The sequence below is a fragment of the Anomaloglossus baeobatrachus genome, chromosome 2 (genome assembly GCF_048569485.1).
Source record: "Anomaloglossus baeobatrachus isolate aAnoBae1 chromosome 2, aAnoBae1.hap1, whole genome shotgun sequence".
Classification (NCBI taxonomy): Eukaryota; Metazoa; Chordata; class Amphibia; order Anura; family Aromobatidae; genus Anomaloglossus; species Anomaloglossus baeobatrachus.
This window is the reverse complement of record NC_134354.1, coordinates 150,737,384-150,758,288: the sequence shown is the minus strand read 5'-3', so window position 1 is coordinate 150,758,288 and position 20,905 is coordinate 150,737,384.

The following is a 20,905-nucleotide window of genomic DNA, read 5'->3' as shown; positions in this document are numbered from 1 at the left end:
CAGCCTGGCAGCAGCAGCAGCGGGGAGACGGGAGGGCTGGAGCCTGAGGATCAGCACCACGGACAGCAGCGCGGACATCAGGAAGGACCAGGTGAGTATAATAATTACTGATTCTACGTGTGCTATCGCGGATAGCACACGTAGAACACACGTGTCACGCACGTACCAGAGACACGTACTTACCTGCACACAACACGCAGGGAAAATACGTGTCTCTCGGCACGTGCGTGAAATTCACGTGAGTGTGGCAGAGGCCTAAAACTGCAAAAGCCTGCAGCCAATTATTTATCGTTTTTGCTACTTTTGGTTTACGTTCATAGGTCTTGTCACCAAAGCGCCTTTCCTTATCTACTGCAAATTGGTCCGTGGTTATCAGGGACCAAATATCAACGTATTTGTTAGCCCAAATAATCTCTTTCACCTGTTCATCCAGATGAGAGCCCAACGGCGGAACTCCGCAAAACAGACCCTCCTTGTATAGATCTGGACGTAAGGGAGGAGGGAGTTTTTGTACCGATTCAACATTGGTCACCATTTTAGGGTTAACAAATACCTTGTGACCTGAAGGTACAAGACTCCCAGGCCCATGGGTCGAATCCGCCCCTTTCCACACACCCACATATGGGTACTCACCATGTTGCGATGATAGCAAGACTGTGTCCTGAAGATGATCACTAGCCGTTGGCTGCTGCGCAACCGACCTGATGGATTTCTCTCTCACCGATCTCCGATCCCTGGATACCACAGGGGAGTCCTCTGACGAAGAAGGAGAGCGCCAGCGCGACGACCTAGACCGCTTACTACGTCGCCTGGATCTTGATCTCCTGCTGTGATGGCTACTGCGGCGACGTTCGCCCCGACCTAAGTGCCGGCGTTCATACCGATCACTTAATGATGAGGACGAGGTGTAATCATAGCGGGTACCCGCACCTCGAGCTGTAACCATGGCCGGGGTCCCTGCACCCGCTTGCCGCATTTGCTGTTCAGTAACACCCCTTGTCAATGCTATTCCCTGTTGAAAATCGCCCCGCGTGGGTAATGGTAAGCTTACCCCTCCCCCCACCGTATAAGACGCCCCCTGAGTACTTAAGTTGCTCTGGGCAATACTGCTTTGAACCAGCATAGGGGGCGCTATCGGGGCAAAAGGCATCGGTACAGCAGAATGGGATGTAGTGGGGGTTAGTGAAGCTGGAATCCCATCAACTTGCTGACTGGCTGCATTCTGAGGTAATTCAAAAACCCTCTCATGCCCAAAACCACTTTCTCTCCCCATCTCTGTCATTGTACCCTGGCTGTCTCTCTGTACTGAGGGATCACCAGCAGACTCCGAAGACCCCTGGCTCGCACTTTGATTATTACCCATAAACGGTCCTAAGAAACCAAATTTAGGAGAGACCAAAACAAAATTACTCTGCTGAGAAATACTAGCCTCCCTAATATTGCTGCGACCCAGAATGGGAACCCGAAATCCCTGCACCACTGAGTAACTAGTGCCCCCTTCTAATGTGGGCCGGTCCCTAAGATCAGGATACTCCTTCTCGCCTTGCGCAAATGCCCTATGGGGCCCACCTGTGCGCCCTCAACAATAGCAATTACCTCAGGAGGGCGGGTGGGCGTGGCTACACTCAAAGGACGCTGAGCATGTTTTTTCCCGCTCTTTTTTGCCTGAGAAAATGCACTCAAACGTACTGGAGGGCGGGTATTCCTCTTAGGACGCCGCACTGCAGTGTCTGACGTTTGAGCCTCGGCGGGGTTGGAGCCGCTCACAGCTAAAAGCGCTGAAAGCCAGCTGCTTCCTTCCCTGCCGATACGCTCTCTCACTGCTTCCTGAAGCGGGTCCATTCTTACCGGCTGCCCTGACTGGTCCAGGTTCATACAGAGAGAGGGAGAGGCTGTGCCGCACAGGCTTTATATACCGAAAGGGGGCGTGACCAGGGGCTGGCAACCCGCATCATCCAGTAACAAACAGGTACATGTATCTTTCTTAAAGGGGACACCTCTTTTGTTACCATAACAGCGGGCCAGCAGTCAGGGGGCAGCAGCTCAAATTTTTGGCTGCAGTGCTCCACAATGCGAAAAAGGACCCCATACATACCACAATACAAAATCTGCAGGAGGGGTTAATCAGGCAGGTTAATCAGGTGAGGGGGAGGTTAAACCCCAGGAATGACTCCAACGTACGTGTCACAAACCACTTGTGTACTGTTGCTTCGTCAGGGAGTCAGCAAAGTCAATGAGAAACCTGAAGTGTAGTGCACATGTTGAGTTTTTTTCCTCGCAGATTTGGTATAGAAATAATCTGCATCATGTCATGTCAATTCTTTCAGCATTTTTGCCTGCGTTTTTCAGCATTGCAAGCAATGGAAAACGTATGTAAAAAAACATCAAAAAAGCGCTTTTTTGCGCTGCATTTTTCGTGCCAAAAAATGCCGAAATGGTGCAGAAATTTCTGCAACCAAATACTCAACATCTGCACATACCCTAAAGCAGAGGTTCCCAACTCCAGGCCTCAAGGCACACCAACAGTGCATGTTTTCAGGATTTCCTTAGTATTGCATGGGTGACAATTTAATCACCTGCAAAGGTGCTGAATCCAACACCCATGCAATGCTAAAGAAATCCTGAAAACATGCACTGTTGGTGTGCCTTGAGGACTGGAGTTGGGAACCTCTGGCCTAAAAGTGCAATTTGATTATGGGCTATATCACCCACAAGGTTATACTTAGTTTATACTGTCATTTTGGGATGATATAGTCTTTTTAACCACTTCACCCCCGGCCACTAAAACACCCTAATGACCAGGACATTTTTTGTAATTCTGACCAGTTTCACTTTGAGGTTATAACTCTGGAACGCTCCAACAGATCCCGGTGATTCTGACATTTTTTTTTTGTGACAAATTGTACTTCATGATACTGGTAAAGTTAGGCCGATATTTTTTGCGTTTATTTGTGAAAATTTCAGAAATGTTTTAAAATTTCGCAATTTTCAAACTGTTAAATTTTATGCCCATAAATCCGAGAATTATGTCACACAAAATAGTTACTAAATAAAATTTCCCACATGTCTACTTTACAGCAGCGCAATTTTCGAAACAATTTTTTTTTTCTTTAGGAAGTTAGAAAGGGTTAAAGTTCATCAGCAATTTCTCATTTTTCCAACAAAATTTACAAAATCATTTTTTTTAGGGTTCACATCACATTTGAGGTGACTTTAAGAGGCCAGGGTGACAGAAAATACCCAAACGTTACCCCATTCTAAAAACTGAACCTCTCACTCTGCTCAAAACCATATCCAAGAAGTTTATTAACCCTTCAGTTGCTTAACAGGAACCAAAGGAAAAAATGAAAATTTTACTTTTTTAGACAAAAATGATATTTTAGCCACAAAATTTTGCATTTTCACAAGGGAGAAAAGAGAAAATGCACCACATAATTTATTGTGCAATTTCTCCTGAGTACGCTGATACCTCATAAGTGGTAAAAATCAATTGCTTGGGCTCACGGCAGAGCTCGGAAGGTAAGGAACGACATTTGAATTTTTGAACACAAAATTAACTGCACTCCTTACCGGACGCCATGTCGGGTTTGAAGACCGCCTGAGGTGCCTAAACAATTGCGCTTCACCACAAGTGAACCCATTTTGGAAACTAGACCCCTCAATAAATGTATCTAGATGTTTAGTGAGCACTATGAACCCCTGGGGGCTTCACAGAAGTTTATAACGTTGAGCCATGAAAAGAAAAAAAAAAAACATGTTTGACCACAAAACTGTTGCTTCAACTAGGTAGCTTTCTTCACAGAAGTTGATAACATTGAGCCATGAATATATATATATAAAATTATTTTTTTTTTATTTTTTTTTTTTACCACGAAACTGGTACTTGAACCAGGTAGCTTTTTTTCACAAGGGTAACAGGAAAAAATGCACCATAAAACATATTGTGCAATTTTTCCTGAGTATGCAGATTCCTCTTATGTGGTGGAAAGTAATTGTTTGGGTGCATGGCAGGGCTCAGAAGAGAAGGAGCGCCATTTGACAGCAAAATTGGTAGGAATCATTAGCGGACGCCATGTCACATTTGGAGAAGCCCCTATGGTGCCTAAACAGTGAAGGTCCCCCACAAGTGACCCCATTTTGGAAGAGCCCCTAGTACTTCCAGGGGCTCTACAAAAGATGGTAACATTGAGCTGTAAAAATCATTTTTTCTTTTTTATTTATCACAAAATTTTTGCTTCAACCAGGTAGCTTTTTAATTTACAAGGGTATCAGGAAAAAATGCACCATAAAATGTATTGTGCAATTTCTCATGAGTACGCAGATACCTCATATGTGGTGGAAATCAATTGTTTGGGCGCACGGCAGGGCTTGGAAGAGAAGAAGCGCCATTTAACTTTTCAAACGCACAGACGCCATGCAGTGATGTGCATCACTGATCGGCCGCTGCAGGACACACGGACGGATGAGATACAAAAAGCGACCGGGGAGACTGAAAAACAAAAAGTCACCCCGAAAATTGAGCATGGATGCCGATCCGTTATTATGTGCATCCCTCATCAGCGCTCAACCGCTGCAGGACGCACACACGGATGAGGTACAAACACATGATGCAAGATATGGACAAAAAAAATGTCCCACACGGACGAATGATTATACACATACAAATTATACACATAGGACCCAGAGGATTAGCAGGAGGATCCCTGACCAGGGGAACTGCAGGATGAATAGAAGGCAGCAAGATGGACAGCTTATTACAGGAGCAGCAGGCAGGAAGTTGGACAGCTTATGTGTGAGGACCCAGGAAGGACCCAGCAATAGAGGCAGATGTGATCGGACCAATGAAGATCTTGGACGATCCGGTGACAGCAGGTAGGGGATGTCGGAGAGGGACAGGAGATGGGGAGGGGGAGACCGGAGAAGCAAAGGCAGAATAAAGATTGCAGGGGGGGCAGATCGGGGAGGGCACATCGGCAGGGGGCAGGGCCATCATGGGAGCACGCTGGGGCCATCACGGGAGCACGCAGGGACATCGCAAAAGCGCGCAATACTCAAGGGGAGCAAGAGCGCGATCAGAAAGCGGCAGGAGCAGCGGTGGCGACGGCAGCAGCGGCGGCGTGGTACTACAAGTACCTGCTGGGGCATGCCGCAGATATGCAGGGTGGTGACCTCCAGATCAGACCGCCCTACTGCACACTGATTGGAGCGATTGCGCTTCATAGCATGATTGCTCCAATCAGTGCTGCAGGAGGTGGGGGGCACCATGTTTGAGCTCCAGCTATGATCTGCTGCAGCACCTCTTAGCAGGATCGCACTGATTGAGGCATTGTGTTAGCTGAAACCAGTGCGATCGATGTGGTTGGCGGTTCAGATATGAACAGCATCAAAACGATCATCGATGGGGGGGTGGCAATGCCACCCCCCGCCCCCGGGGTCAAGCGAAGGTCTCCTGCTGTAGGAAACAGCAGGGGACATCATTTGAAAGCCATTGCTATGGCCATGGCAATCAAATGAATTTTACACAGTAAAGTTACGTCCCTGGTCGTTAAGTCACATAAAAATAGGACGTAACTTTACTGCCCACGGTTGTGAAGGGGTTAAGCAAGTGCATACGCTGGGTATTTGAAGCAGAAATGTTCTGCATCTTCTTGCAGAAAAACGCACCAAAAGAGCAGTGCTTTTTTGGTGCATTTTTGCCATGTTTTTTTCATATTGTAGTCAATGGGTGGATGGCCTGAAAACGCACCAAGATTTGACGTGCTGCAGATTATTTTCTGCACCAGATCTGCAAGGAAAAAATAAGCAACATGTGCACAACAATTCAGAATTCTCATTGAGTTTGCTGGCATAAGATTTGTGACAAAACTGCACCAAAAAAACACATAAAAAATGCACTGTGTGCATATGGCGCTGATTTCCCTTCAAACACGTCATGGTCTCCTGTTGAGCCCAAACTGGCAGTTCAGTGAAGGAAGATGTGGCCGTTGGGCCTTGAGGGCTCCACACTCCTTTGTTAGAAAGAATCAGGTGTTGTAAACTGCTTCGGGTGAGGAGTGCGACACTTACAATTCTCTTCAGAGCAGCGTATACCACCCCATTGACGATCACCATTGTGGATGTAGCAGATAGACACAAGATACTGGGGTTCTCTTGGCAAATAACGTAGAACAATTTATTTGGTCTTTCACTTTTATGACAGACATGGCCACACTTCTATGGTCCTGATGCTGCTTTCCAACTTGGACCTAGTCCTCCATCTGCTAAGCCTATGCTGCCGCTTCCCCCTCTTCTCTCTTCGGCTACATGTGGTCCTCTCCCTGCCTCTGGCGGCTTGTAGTCACTCAACTTCTTTTGGCCCATCACAGGTTCTCTGCTCCGACAGTCATCTAGTCCCTGGACTCTTCTAAGCCCATCCCGAGGTGAGCCATAAGCTCCAGACCCTTGGAGGATTCCCTGACTGGTACAAAGTACAAAGCCACATCCTCACTCCTGCAACCCCATTGCAGTACTGGCACCTCAAAAAGCCCATCTCACTAACCAACCCAATGGTCATCTGTCACTGCTCCCACCTATAAGCTCCTTTACAGCCAGGAAGTGTCTAACACTACTAACACTTACATCTATAAAACCTATACCCTCATCTTATACATTTATATATCATTACCAGGAGCATAACAACCGCGGTCGCAGAGGTCGCTACTGCGTCCGGGTCCGCAGGGTTATAGGGGCCCGGCAGCCGCTCCTCTCTGTAAGAGAGGAGATGCGCTGTTCAGTGGCTGACCACGCGACCGCCAGGGGTCCGGCCTGTGAGTCAGGGGGGCCCGGTGTCAGCAGGGGGGCATAGGGGCCCCAGACCTGGAGAGGCCCACCAGGTGTTTCTGAGCTGCGGCAGAGCAGAAGTGCTCCTGCCAAGAAGACAAAAATACATCCTACCAAGACCTGCGATGATGTCATGCCCATGTGACTGTGTGGGAGGAGACACAGGTTTGCCGGGCAGAAAGCATCAGAAGATACTGATTCCTGAAGGAGATTGGGTCACATGACTGGTAATGAGAAAAGAGGGGACATGAGGGGGAGGGGAGTGCAGGGTGAGTGGCATATGAGGGGTGCAGACTGTGACAGAAGGATGTGAAGGGGTGCAGAGTGTTTGAGAGAGCAGTAAGTTGTGGTACAGTCTGTGTGAGATATGTGAGGCAGGGTGGGCAGTGTGTGTGATATGGGGGTGCAGGCTGTATGGCGAGCAGGATGTGTGACATATGGGGGTGTAGTGTGTGTGATATGGGGGGTGCAGGTTGTATGGGGAGCAGGGTGTGTGGATTAGGGCACCACAAAGGAGGTGAAGATGAGGGATAAGGTAAGTGCTCCACCGTGGAGCTGGAGATGTAAGGGACTTTTACTGTAAAGTGTGGGAGGTGGAATAGGAGCATTCACTCAGTATACAGAGTGACCGCACATTATGGGAGGCAGTAAGGACAGTGTGAGGGTACAGTATGAGGGGGGCAGTATATGAAAGACAATGTGAGGCACATTGTGGAGGCTGTACGGTGTGAAAAGACAGCAGAGTATGGAGAGGGGGCCGTGTGGCGAGGGGCACAGAAGATGTGAACACTGTGAAGGCCATTGCTTATATCGCAGGTCCTGCCTCATGTTGGTATACTCACTGGTGGCTTCTGCGGACAGCCAGCGGTGAGTTCCGCACATGTCAGCTTATTTTGAACAGCTGACATGTGCGGCTATCAGGCATGAGTGCATGATCCACTCTCCACCCGTGCCTGTTAACCCTTTACACTGTGCTGTCAATGTCACAGCGCGCTGTACATCCCAGCCGCGGTAAGCTTTAACTTACCCGACACAATTGGAAGTCACGTGATATGATCACGCAGAGCCGATGGTTGCCATGGTAACACAGTCATGTGATGACTCCTGTAGCTATCATGAATCAGTTCCTCTTACACCTGACAGACCGCCGTGTGTAAGAGGAGAGCAGCTTTTCTGCAGATCAGAGCAATGCAGCAGGGGGACTAGTACAATATATATATGGAAAAAAAAGTTAAAAAAAGTTTTAAAAAAATAAAAAACCTAAAAGTTCAAATTACCTCCCCATTCGCCCCATTAAAAATTAAAGGGTTAAAAAAAATATACACACATTTGGTATTGCCGCATTCAGAAACGCCCGATCTATCAAAATGTAAAATCAATTAATCTATGGCGTAGTGGCAAAAAGAATCCAAATTACAAATGACATTTTTAGGTCACCACAAATTTTGTGCAAAATGCAATAACAGGCGATCAAACATAGCATCTGCCCAAAAATGGTACCGTTAAAAACATCAGCTCAAGATGCAAAAATTAAGCCATCACTGAGCCATAGATCCCAAAAATGACAGCGCTACGGTTTTTGGAAAATGGCGCAAAAAAATGCGCAACTTTTTTTTAACAAAAGGCTGATTTTTTTTTAACCCCTTAGATAACAGTAAACCTATTCATGTTTGGTGTCAACAAACTCGTACTGACCTAAGGAATCACACTGACACATCAGTCTGACCATATAGTGAACACTGTGAATAAAATATCCTAAAAACAATCATGCAATCACACTTTCTTTTGCAATTTTTCCGCACTTGGAATTTTCTTTGCCATTTTCCAGAACACTATATGGTAAAACTCTTGGTTTCATTTAAAAGTACAACACGTCCTGCAAAAAATAAGCCCTTATATGGCAAGATTGACGGAAAAATAAAAAAGTTACGGCTCTTCAAAGAAGGGGCACAAAAAAAAAAGGGGAAAATCGCCTGGGGGTGAAGGGGTTAATGAGATGGGATGGTTTTACGGATATTTTTCATAAGGAAAGACAGTGTTGCGGTAATAATTCATGGTGGAGGAATGGTGCAGTGGTCATAGTATATAAGTGGGACAGTGTGGGGGCCATGTATCATAAGGGGGACAATCCAGGGTCACTTTTTTGTCAGGGGCATAGTGGGGGGAATTATTTTTTTCAGGTGCACAGTATACGGGTTATTTAGTGCACAGCATGTATGGATATTTTTTATTTAGGTGTAATAATGACACTGTTATTTTTTAGGGCATCATGTTAGGATATGTTGTGGAAAATCAGAGAAGATGGAAGTCTGCGGAGACGAGTTGTGGATGTCCAAGGTCATTATGGAGTATGGATCAGATGAAGAAGAATGGGATGAGACCATTACAATCTGAGAAGAAGTCACCAATAACTTACATGGATCTAAGGGAGCATTTATACTGGACAATCACCTCCTTTAAAGGGAATCTGTCACTAGGATTTGCTCCCCCATCTGAGCGCAGCATAATGTAGAGACAGAACCCTTGATTCCAGTGATTTGTCACTTACTGAACTGTTTGCTGTCATTTTGATAAAATCAATGTTTTTTCTGCTGCAGATAAAAGTTCTTGAATATGCTGGACTACCTGGCAACAGGCCAAGTAGTCCTGTAATGATAATCTGCTGCTGATTATCAATGATTTTATCAAAACTACACTAAGCAGCTCAGTAAGTGACATCGCTGGAATCAGGATCTCTGCCCCAATGTTATGCTGTTCTCAGATTAGAGGGCAAAAACCTGCTGACAGATTCCCTTTAAATGATTGTTGACCATTTGGTTAAATGAAGCTGATCGGCAGTTGTTTAATGGCCTGTGACTGCAGACTAGTGAATCTTCATTGCATGCACACAGCGAGTGGTCAGGGTTTTCCAGTGCCAGCGGTGAGAGCGGGCCGTCATGTGACCACAAGTGTGCGATTTCCATACTTCTAGCCACATCGGCATGAGGCTTTAGTCTTACTTACTGGTAGGGGCAGCATGAACTCCAACTACAGCTCTGCCGCTACACGTAACTGTATCATTGTGCCCATGCATGATGCAATTTTTGTTTCCTCAGACCACTTGGTCCGAGGACAAAATTGAACATAACCACTGCCTCATTGGATAACATTGGTCTGAGTGCGATCCAATGTTTTATCAGATCGCACTCGGACCAAAAATATGGGTGTCTACACAAGCTCTTATGGTGTGACACTGTCGCGGGCGGGGAGGAGGGTGTCAGCACTGCGCTCACCCCTCTGCTCGGGTCCGGCTGCTGCTGCTCAGTGGTGGCTCGAGCGGTGGGCCGGATCCCGGGGGTTCTCGAGCGGCGCTCCTCGCCCGTGAGTGAAAGGGGATTTTGGGTGTAGGGATTGGTTATTGTCCGTGACGCCACCCACGGTTGTGGTGAGTTGTTGACACCACCGCTGCTCTGTGTGGGGATCCCGGGAGTGATGGTGTGAAGCAGCAAGTTGTTGTGTTGCCCCTCCGTGGGTAGGGGTTGGTGATCCCGGGGCCCAGTGATGAGGTGGGAGATGCAGGGCTTGGTGGGCGCAGGGACGCGGGGGAAGCGCTGTGCCTTGCGGCACTGTGGTACTCACTCAGCATGAGACGTTGACACAGTTCTCGGTGAAACACACGGCTGGAAAGACGGTTCCCACGGACGGCTGCACTTGCTTTCCCCAGTAGGTGACGGTGATGTCCCTTTTCCTGCACCTGATGTTGTTGATGGTCTCGATTGGTTCCCACCGGTAAACCGCTCCCCGGCTTCAAGCTGGACCGGAGGAGCTCTACTCTTTGCCCGCAGGCGCTGGCCCTTAGAAACTGGTGCCCTGGCGGTGGCTGTGTCTCTACTGTAATGGTTGGGCTGTTGCCTTCAATCAGGACTTGGTTGTTGGGGGATCGACGTCCCCTTCACTGACGGATTTGGCAAATTATGGCGACTCCTAGCCTTGCCGGGGTCCGAGAGGCCCCTGCCCTGGTGCTGACTGTCCTTTGTACACTGCTCCAGACCGCCGGGCCACCACCCGTCCGCGGTCCTTCCAGGAACTTCCAAACGGTCACCCCTCCGGACAATCACCGCCGTTGCTGACCTTGCTGACTCTGTCCTGCACACAGCTGGACCACTTCAGGCTTTCTTACTGTCACCGCTCTTACTTTCCTCTTTTTCCACTTTACTTCCTTCACTTCACTACTTTCACTTCCTTAACTTATCTTAGCTGTTTACTCCTTTCTGTCCCTAGCTGGACTTCACTCAAGCCCTGCCTGGGCTAAACTCCTACTCCTTCCACTTCCTCCTCCAAACTCTATCTCTCTTCTGCCTGGTTCTTCCCGCCTCCAGGGCTGTGTACTCCTCGGTGGGCAGAGCCAACCGCCTGGCCCACCCCCTGGTGTGAACATCAGCCCCTGGAGGAAGGCAACAAGGATTTTGGTTAGCTGTGATGTTCCTAACTGGTGTGTAGGGTGTGGTGGTGTGATGACCTGTGACCCCTGGCTTGCCCAGGGCGTCACATTCCCCCTTAGCAAAATGCAGACTGTCCGCGGGCTGCCCGTCCAACACCGGTTTTATTTTTCTGAAAATGCATAAAAAGGTAAACGGTAACATATTTACATTTTTAATAATTCTTCCCATGACGGGAGGCACATTTCTTAAACGTTGCAAAACGGTTCACGGTTACGGTTTCCGCTCTCTCCCACCCAAGCAACCTGGCCCTGATGCTGCCCCTAAAACCCAGGCAGCACCCCTTGACCCACAGTCCAGCACAAGTTACCTGAGCGGGATCTGTCCTTCCCCTCCAGAGGGTAGCCACCGGTTCCTTTGGTGGCTGGGCCCCAGCCTGCTCTGCTGAGGGCCCTCCCTCCAACCTGCCTCTCCAGAGGCAGCATTGCGGAAACGGTAACAGTAAACAACTTATTTACAAGCCACTTAACGTTTGTGGGTGCCCTGCAAGTTCACGGGCTTGTCCATGAGCAGTTCCTCATGCAAAACAACTTTTAAACGGTCCCCACGGGGACAACGGTGCCGGCAATGGCTGGTTTCCTTAATCACGGTCAATCAGGTTACTGTTCGGTGATCATAATTTTTCATCATTTTTAAAACTTTCAAACAAACTTTAAACAGAAACTCAGTGGTGGCCCCAACGGGGGCTGCTGCAGCGGGCATCCGCTGCCCTATTCCGGACTTTCAGCTTCTTCCGAGGGAGGGGGTGCGGGACTCACCCTGCTCTCCTGGCTGCCCCGCAGTTTTACATCCAGGGCAAACCACCCTCTCTCTCCACAGTGCCGGGTATACTGGACGATGTCGCCCAGCATTAGATTACGGCCGGGATGTTCTTCAGGTAGGTGGGCATTCACATCCCGCCGGGCTACAAACACTTCGGCCTCCAGGCCCGGTTCATAGATAAACCCGTAGCCCCGGCGGACATCAAACCGCCTCACCTGCCCCTCGTACAGCGGTCCCCGGACACGGAATGTTGCTTGCCGGAGGTTCTCCTTTTCTCTGATGGCTCTGGCCACCAGCTCGGCCTTCTTTCTCTCCCGTTCACCAATCTCCAGGCCCAACGGTACCGGCTCCCTATCCCAATACGGCACTGCTGCGAGCTCTGGCGCACGGGTCGGGCCCCGCGGGACATTCTGGACGTTGCCCACTGTCAGGAATCTGGGCAGCGTGTCCCGCGGTGTCTTGGCCTTGGGCGCTGCCTTACAGCAACAACCCGGCGCTACCTCAGCCGAGGTGTGGGGGATGGGCATAGGGGCTTTCCGCTGCTGGGCCTTCGGCTCGGAGCGGGTCATCAGCTCCGGCTCGGGGGACTTTTCAGGGGATGCCTCCGGTTCAGTCTTTGGGACCTTCCATGGCAACACCTCCGGTTGACTACGGGCTCCGGCTACAGGTCGGCCCGCCTGGGCGGGGACGCTGGGTATTGCTACTGGTTGCGGTGGTAGCAGGCCTAATGGCGGGGTCACGGCCTCCGGAACGGGTGGCGAGGGAGGCAGCGGGGGGAGAGGGCTTGGACCGGGTCCCGCAGCCGCCATGACCGGCCCTTCCAGGGCATCGGGGCGTGGGTCACTCACCCTCCCTTCCTCCGCTTCCTCCTCGCGTCTCCGCACGGCTGCTATAACGTCCGCCATGTCGGTCTCCCATTCCTCCATGAGGAGCTGCATCTTGACCTGCAGCCGTTGGTAGAGCTGCGCGGTCCGGATCTCCACCCACACCGCGGTCCCAGGTGCGGGGGCTACGGTGTCGCGGGACGGCATCCACATGTTGCTGGCGGCTTTTCCCAGGAACAAGATGTCTGCAGATTCCTGGCGTCCCTGCTTTTATAGCTGCGTTCACATGCAGCCAGCCGCCATCGCGTCCCCCTTAGCTCTTTCCGGCCCCTCCTCTCTCGGGGCAGGGTTTTGGCCTTCGCGCCTCTGCTACTCGAGCAGACGCTCGAGCGGGAAATTTTCGCGCTAAAGATGGCGGCTTCTGAAATTTTTGTGCCGGACACCTCCGGCGGTAACAAGGCGCACCTCTACCAGACGGCAGAGCGGTAAGATCCTGTTCGTGACGCCAAGTTGTCGCGGGCGGGGAGGAGGGTGTCAGCACTGCGCTCACCCCTCTGCTCGGGTCCGGCTGCTGCTGCTCAGTGGTGGCTCGAGCGGTGGGCCGGATCCCGGGGGGTTCTCGAGCGGCGCTCCTCGCCCGTGAGTGAAAGGGGATTTTGGGTGTAGGGATTGGTTATTGTCCGTGACGCCACCCACGGTTGTGGTGAGTTGTTGACACCACCGCTGCTCTGTGTGGGGATCCCGGGAGTGATGGTGTGAAGCAGCAAGTTGTTGTGTTGCCCCTCCGTGGGTAGGGGTTGGTGATCCCGGGGCCCAGTGATGAGGTGGGAGATGCAGGGCTTGGTGGGCGCAGGGACGCGGCGGCAGCGCTGTGCCTTGCGGCACTGTGGTACTCACTCAGCCTGAGACGTTGACACAGTTCTCGGTAAAACACACGGCTGGAAAGACGGTTCCCACGGACGGCTGCACTTGCTTTCCCCAGTAGGTGACGGTGATGTCCCTTTTCCTGCACCTGATGTTGTTGATGGTCTCGATGGGTTCCCACCGGTAACCCGCTCCCCGGCTTCAAGCTGGACCGGAGGAGCTCTACTCTTTGCCCGCAGGCGCTGGCCCTTAGAAACTGGTGCCCTGGCGGTGGCGGTGTCTCTACTGTAATGGTTGGGCTGTTGCCTTCAATCGGGACTTGATTGTTGGGGGATCGACGTCCCCTTCACTGACGGATTTGGCAAATTATGGCGACTCCTAGCCTTACCGGGGTCCGAGAAGCCCCTGCCCTGGTGCTGACTGTCCTTTGTACACTGCTCCAGACCGCCGGGCCACCACCCGTCCGCGGTCCTTCCAGGAACTTCCAAACGGTCACCCCTCCGGACAATCACCGCCGTTGCTGACCTTGCTGACTCTGTCCTGCACACAGCTGGACCACTTCAGGCTTTCTTACTGTCACCGCTCTTACTTTCCTCCTTTTCCACTTTACTTCCTTCACTTCACTACTTTCACTTCCTTAACTTATCTTAGCTGTTTACTCCTTTCTGTCCCTAGCTGGACTTCACTCAAGCCCTGCCTGGGCTAAACTCCTACTCCTTCCACTTCCTCCTCCAAACTCTATCTCTCTTCTGCCTGATTCTTCCCGCCTCCAGGGCTGTGTACTCCTCGGTGGGCGGAGCCAACCACCTTGCCCACCCCCTGGTGTGAACATCAGCCCCTGGAGGAAGGCAACAAGGATTTTGGTTAGCTGTGATGTTCCTAACTGGGGTGAAGGGTGTGGTGGTGTGATGACCTGTGACCCCTGGCTTGCCCAGGGCGTTACAACACCATAGTTGTAACAATGTTTACCTGCTTAGGGGCCACTGAGTTTTGCCCCCTCTGAGCTGAAACCCTAGCTACGCCTCTGGTGAGGAAATGTTTTTATTTTTTTAATCAGTGAGTAAACGGTGGCCAGAGGTCTATGGGGGTGCATTATACTATATGAAGGATTATGGAGTGTGCATTATACTATATGGAGGATTATGGAGTGTGCATTATACTATATGGATGATTATGGACTGTGCATTATACTATATGGAGGATTATGGGCTGTGCATTATACTATATGGAGGATTATGGACTGTGCATTATACTATATGGAGGAATATGGGCTGTGCATTATACTATATGGAGGATTATGGACTGTGCATTATACTATATGGAGGATTATGGGCTGTGCATTATACTATATGGAGGTTTATGGACTGTGCATTATACTATATGGAGGATTATGGGCTGTGCATTATACTATATGGAGGATTATGGACTGTGCATTATACTATATGGAGGAATATGGGCTGTGGATTATACTATATGGAGGATTATGGGCTGTGCATTATACTATATGGAGGATTATGGACTGTGCATTATACTATATGGAGGATTATGGGCTGTGCATTATACTATATGGAGGATTATGGAGTGTGCATTTACTATATGGAGGATTATGGAGTGTGCATTATACTATATGGAGGATTATGGGCTGTGCATTATACTATATGGAGGATTATGGACTGTGCATTATACTATATGGAGGATTATGGACTGTGCATTATACTATATGGAGGATTATGGAGTGTGCATTATACTATACGGAGGATTATGGAGTGTACATTATACTATATGGAGGATTATGGTGTGTGCATTATACTATATGGATGATTATGGTGTGTGCATTATACTATACGGAGGATTATGGAGTGTACATTATACTGTATGGAGGATTATGGTGTGTGCATTATACTATATGGATGATTATGGTGTGTGCATTATACTATATTGAGGATTATGGTGTGTGCATTTATATGGAGGATCATAGAGTGTGCATTATACTATATGGAGGATTATGGAGTGTGCATTATACTATACGGAGGATTATGGAGTGTACATTATACTGTATGGAGGATTATGATGTGTGCATTATACTATATTGAGGATTATGGTGTGTGCATTTATATGGAGGATCATGGAGTGTGCATTATACTGTATGGAGAATTATCGTGTGTGCATTTCACTATATGGAGGATTATGGTGTGTGCATTATACTATATTGAGGATTATGGGGTGTGCATTATACTATATGGAGAATTATCGTGTGTGCATTTCACTATATGGAGGATTATGGGGTGTGCATTATACTATATTGAGGATTATGGGGTGTGTATTTATATGGAGGTTTATGGAGTGTGCATTATACTATATTGAGGATTATGGGATGTGCCTTATATTATATGGAGGACTATGGGATGTGCATTATCTTAAATCGAGGACTGTGGGATGTGTATTATATTACATGTGGGACTATAGGATTTGCATTATATTATGTGGAGGACTATGAGATGTGTATTATCTTAAATGGAGGACTATGGGATGTGCATTAAATTATATGGAGGACTATGCTCTACACTATAGTATATGGAGGACTATGTGAAGTGTATTATAATACATGAAGGACTATGGGAGGTGCATTATAATATATGAAGGGTTAGGTGGGACCCATTATACTATATGGAAGGCTATGTGGGGGTAATTTTAGTATTTGGATAACTATATACGAGGGGGACAAAGATAAAGTATGATATGGGAAAGTTTTGTGCTAAGGAAAAGAGGCTCTTTCCCTCAGCACCCAGCTTTCTCATGCTCTGATATCATGGGAAAGCTGCGTGCTGAGGGAAAGATGTATAGCAGAGCGTGGGGAAGGTACGTGATGAGGACAAGATTGATATCAGGACATAGGAAAGATGCTGATAAGAGAGATTTCAGATCATGGGAAACATGGGTCCTGAAGGAAAGATCCAAGTGTCAGCAACACTATCCCATACCATGTCTCGTACGGTTGGGGGAGGGGCAGATCCAAACTTTGTATCGGGGCTCATCAAACTCTAGTTACGCTACTGATCATTACTACAGTTATAATATAGTACACATTATGCATCTTCTAGCAGCAGCACTTCTTATCATGTTCTCTATAAACTGCAATATATATATACAGTATACAATACATTCAGCATAAAACACCGTAGGAGTGGCGGTAGCGTGACCACCTCCTACACCTGCCATGACCAGTGCTGTTATTGTAAGACTGGGGCACCTTTGTTAATTGAAGTATATTAATAAATTGTATGTCGCGGGCGGAGGAGGGGACGCTGCGCTCTCCCACTGCTCGGGTCCGGCTGCCGCTGCGGCTGCGGCCTCTGCTGCTCGGTGGCTCGAGCGATGGGCCGGATCCCGGGGACTCGAGCGGCGCTCCTCGCCCGTGAGTGAAAAGGGGATTGGTTTTGGGGATTTATTGTCCGTGACGCCACCAACGGTTGTGGTGATTGTGTGGACACCACCGCTGCTCTGTATGGGGATCCCGGGAGCGGTGACAGGGAGCAGCTGTGTTGTTATTTCTCCCCTCCGTGGGTAGGGGGTTGGTTGTCCCAGGGCCCCGGTGATGGGGTAGGGATGGATGGCAGGCCAGGTTCGGGGCCTGGTGAGGTGCAGGGTCGCGGGGGCAGCGCTGTGCCGCACGGCACGGTGGTACTCACTCAGCCTGAGACGTTGACACAGTTCTCGGTAAAACACACGGCTGGAAAGACGGTTCCCACGGACGGCTGCTGTTGCTTTTCCCCGGTAGTTGACGGTGACGGCCTCTGTCCCTGCACCTAGTGTAATGTTGGTAGCGATGGGTTCCCACCAGTAACCCGCTCCCCGGCTTGGATATGGGCCGGAGGAGCCCCTCTTTGCCCGCAGGCGCTGGCCCTGAGAAACTGGTGCCTTGGCGGTGGCGGTGTCTCTCTCCAACGGTTGGACTGTTGCCTTCAATCGGGACTTAATTGCTGGGAGACCCGGAGGTCCCCTTCACTGACGGATTTGGCAAATTCACGGCGACTCCTAGCCTTGCCGGGATCCGAAAGGCCCCTGCCAATGGGGGCCCCTGCCTCTCCTGCAGACGGTCACCGCCGTCTGCTAACCTTGCTGTTCTCAGTCCGGAGCCCACACCCGGACCAACTTCAGGCTTTCTCAACTGTCACTTTCTCTTCCACCTTAACTCTTCTCTCTTGCTCCTCTACCACTTCACCCCTACTTCACACTCTCCCTAAACTGATCTGCATGGTTTTCCCGCCTCCAGGACTGTGAACTCCTCGGTGGGTGGAGCCAACTGCCTGGCCCACCCCCTGGTGTGGACACCAGCCACTGGAGGAAGGCAACAAGGATTTTTGGTGTAGCTTCGGTGTACCTATCCGGGGTGTAGGGAGGGTGGTGTTATGACCTATGACCCCTGGTTTGCCCAGGGCGTCACATGTACATCTTTCAATTTTAAGATATATTTGAATGGATGGATAATCTTTTAATGAAAACAAGAACACTCCCCCAGTCCATTGAAAGATTTGTGTAATTATCTCACAGATATTTTGATTGAAGAGAATCCAAGTTTTTCTACATCTTGTGTTGACTTATTATTCCCATACTATCACAGTCTGGAGCCATGTGTCTTTCCAGGAAGAGCCTGTATAATATTTTTGTGGTGACCATTAAATCTAGATGTAGATGCTGGAATTACACTTATCAAACTGTTTATTGCCCTTATATAATACCTCATTAAGATGTGTGTGATCTCAGTGTACTTTGTGCTCTTGAAAGATATCCTATGAGTCAGCCCATTCGGAAATTGGCTTTTCGCTTTAATAGTGTCATATAATTATCCTCTTGGTCCCAACTGTTTATTATAGTGTCTTGGCTCATATACCTATGTGCTTTTATTTCTCTCTGTTTGAACCATACACTACATCACTTTGTTCACATCAATCTGTAAAAATATCATTACCGAATCCAGACATGTTCCTAGATTTCAAAATAATATCATAAAAGGAATCCGTCACATTACACATGCAAAAATGTGATCCTATTAACAGAAATGGAAATTATGGATTTCATTAGAATTTGTAATTTATAATTAAACATATGTTTCTTAGGTGATGTTCTTAGAAATGTGATAATTGGGTTATATTAATAAAATAATTTTAACTAAAAGATTCATAAAGCAGATTTTTTATTCCTCTTAGACAGCTTAGAATTAGACTTGATGTGCCTCATTTATCAAAGTGTCTCATGAGGATGATAAGCTATAACTGTAGAAAAAAAACATGGCCCGCACATCCAAAAATCATGCACCGGTCTAATGCCAGTAGGCAAAAAAAAATCAGATGCCATACGGACAATCAGTATAGCATCCGATTTTTATGGATACATTACAAATCTGTAAGATGGGAAACTATAAATGGTATATTAATACACTTGAACTACATTACATTTCCTTTATATAAAAAAAAGCTAGTGAGCGTGTTTAATTAAGGGGACGGCACCATGTATCGACCACTACTAATGCGACAGTGCAACAGCAGGGAGAGTACACTTGCTGCAAGGCAAAGCCCCCATGGCTCCAAGCTACTCAACCTCTCAAGCACACCACCACAGCAGCAATGGCTTATGATAATAAAGTTAAGGCCGCTTTACACGCTATGACATCGCTAAAGCGATGTCGTTGTTGTCACAGAATTTGTGATGCACATCCGGCCACGTTAGCGATGTCGCTGCGTGTGACACCTATGAGCGATTTTGAATCGTCACAAAAACATTCAAAATCGCTAATCGGTGACATGCCCCCCTATTCCCAATTATATCGTTGCTGCTGCAGGTACGATGTTATTCGTCGTTCCTGCGGCAGCACACATCGCTATGTGTGACACCGCAGGAACGAGGTACCTCACCTTACCTGCGGCTGCCCGCAATGAGGAAGGAAGGAGGTGGGCGGGATGTTACATCCTGCTCATCTCCGCCCCTCCGCTTCTATTGGGCGGCCGCTTAGTGACGCCGCTGTGACGTCGAATGAACCGCCCCCTTAGAAAGGAGGAGGTTTGCCGGTCACAGCGAAGTCGCTAGGCAGGTAAGTAGTGTGACGGGTCCAAGCGATGTTGTGCACCACGGGCAGCGATTTGCCCGTGTCACACAACCAATGGGGGCGGGTACCCACGCTAGCGATATCGGTAACGATGTCGCTGCGTGTAAAGCGGCCTTTAGTACATCTTTATACGTTGATGTCTAAATTTACAAGTTTGCTTTTTACAATTTACATTTACAAGTTAGTTTGCTCTAAATTTTTGACACATTATAAAATGATAACCCATTTCCGGGAAAGCCAAATTTCATACATCCAACTTTCATGGTTTGAGTACAGACCACAATATTTGGACTGGCCATGAGATTCCTGTGTGACTTTGGCCAATTTTTCCACTCAAACATTCTTCAAATCCTGAAGGTTCCATGTTCTCATTCTATCAACTCTGAGCTTTGGTTCCTTCCATAAATTTTACATTGTATTCAGGTCAAGTGATTGGCTGGGCTTAATTTTCTTTTTCTGAAACCAGTAGAAAGTTCCCTTGGGCTTGTGTTTGGGATCATTGTCTTGCTGAAATGTTCACTCACATTTCATCTTCATCATCCTGGTAGATGGCTGCAAATTCATTCATTCATCTTCCTTCAATTACAGCCCCACAGCTGCACTAATATGACACAAGGAAAGGTAAAACAAATAGGGGAAAACAAGAACAAAAAGGATAAAGTCTGGCTTTGGGAACACTCCTTAATAGGACCGTGCACCAAGTCGGCCTGAGTACAAAGGATTTGTGTCTTCAGCAGGGATTGCTGGGAAACACCATTACTTAAACCAACAGGGACATGGCTACAAAGCAGCTGCAGCTGAAATGCTCTGCTAGGAGCTGCTAGGAACACAGCTGTAATTAACTCCTTAGGCACCAAAAGAAATTCAACTACATTTAAATATAGAGCCTTAGATGTTAATGAGTGACTCTAGTCCTGAACCTTTCACTAGTCTTCAAAGACAGAGAAACGACTATGACACTGATAGATTTCAGCTGGTGTCATGGCTTTCCTTGGCTTTTGCACCTCCCTTTCTACTTTCCCTGAATTATTTCTCATTATTACATAGCACTTAAT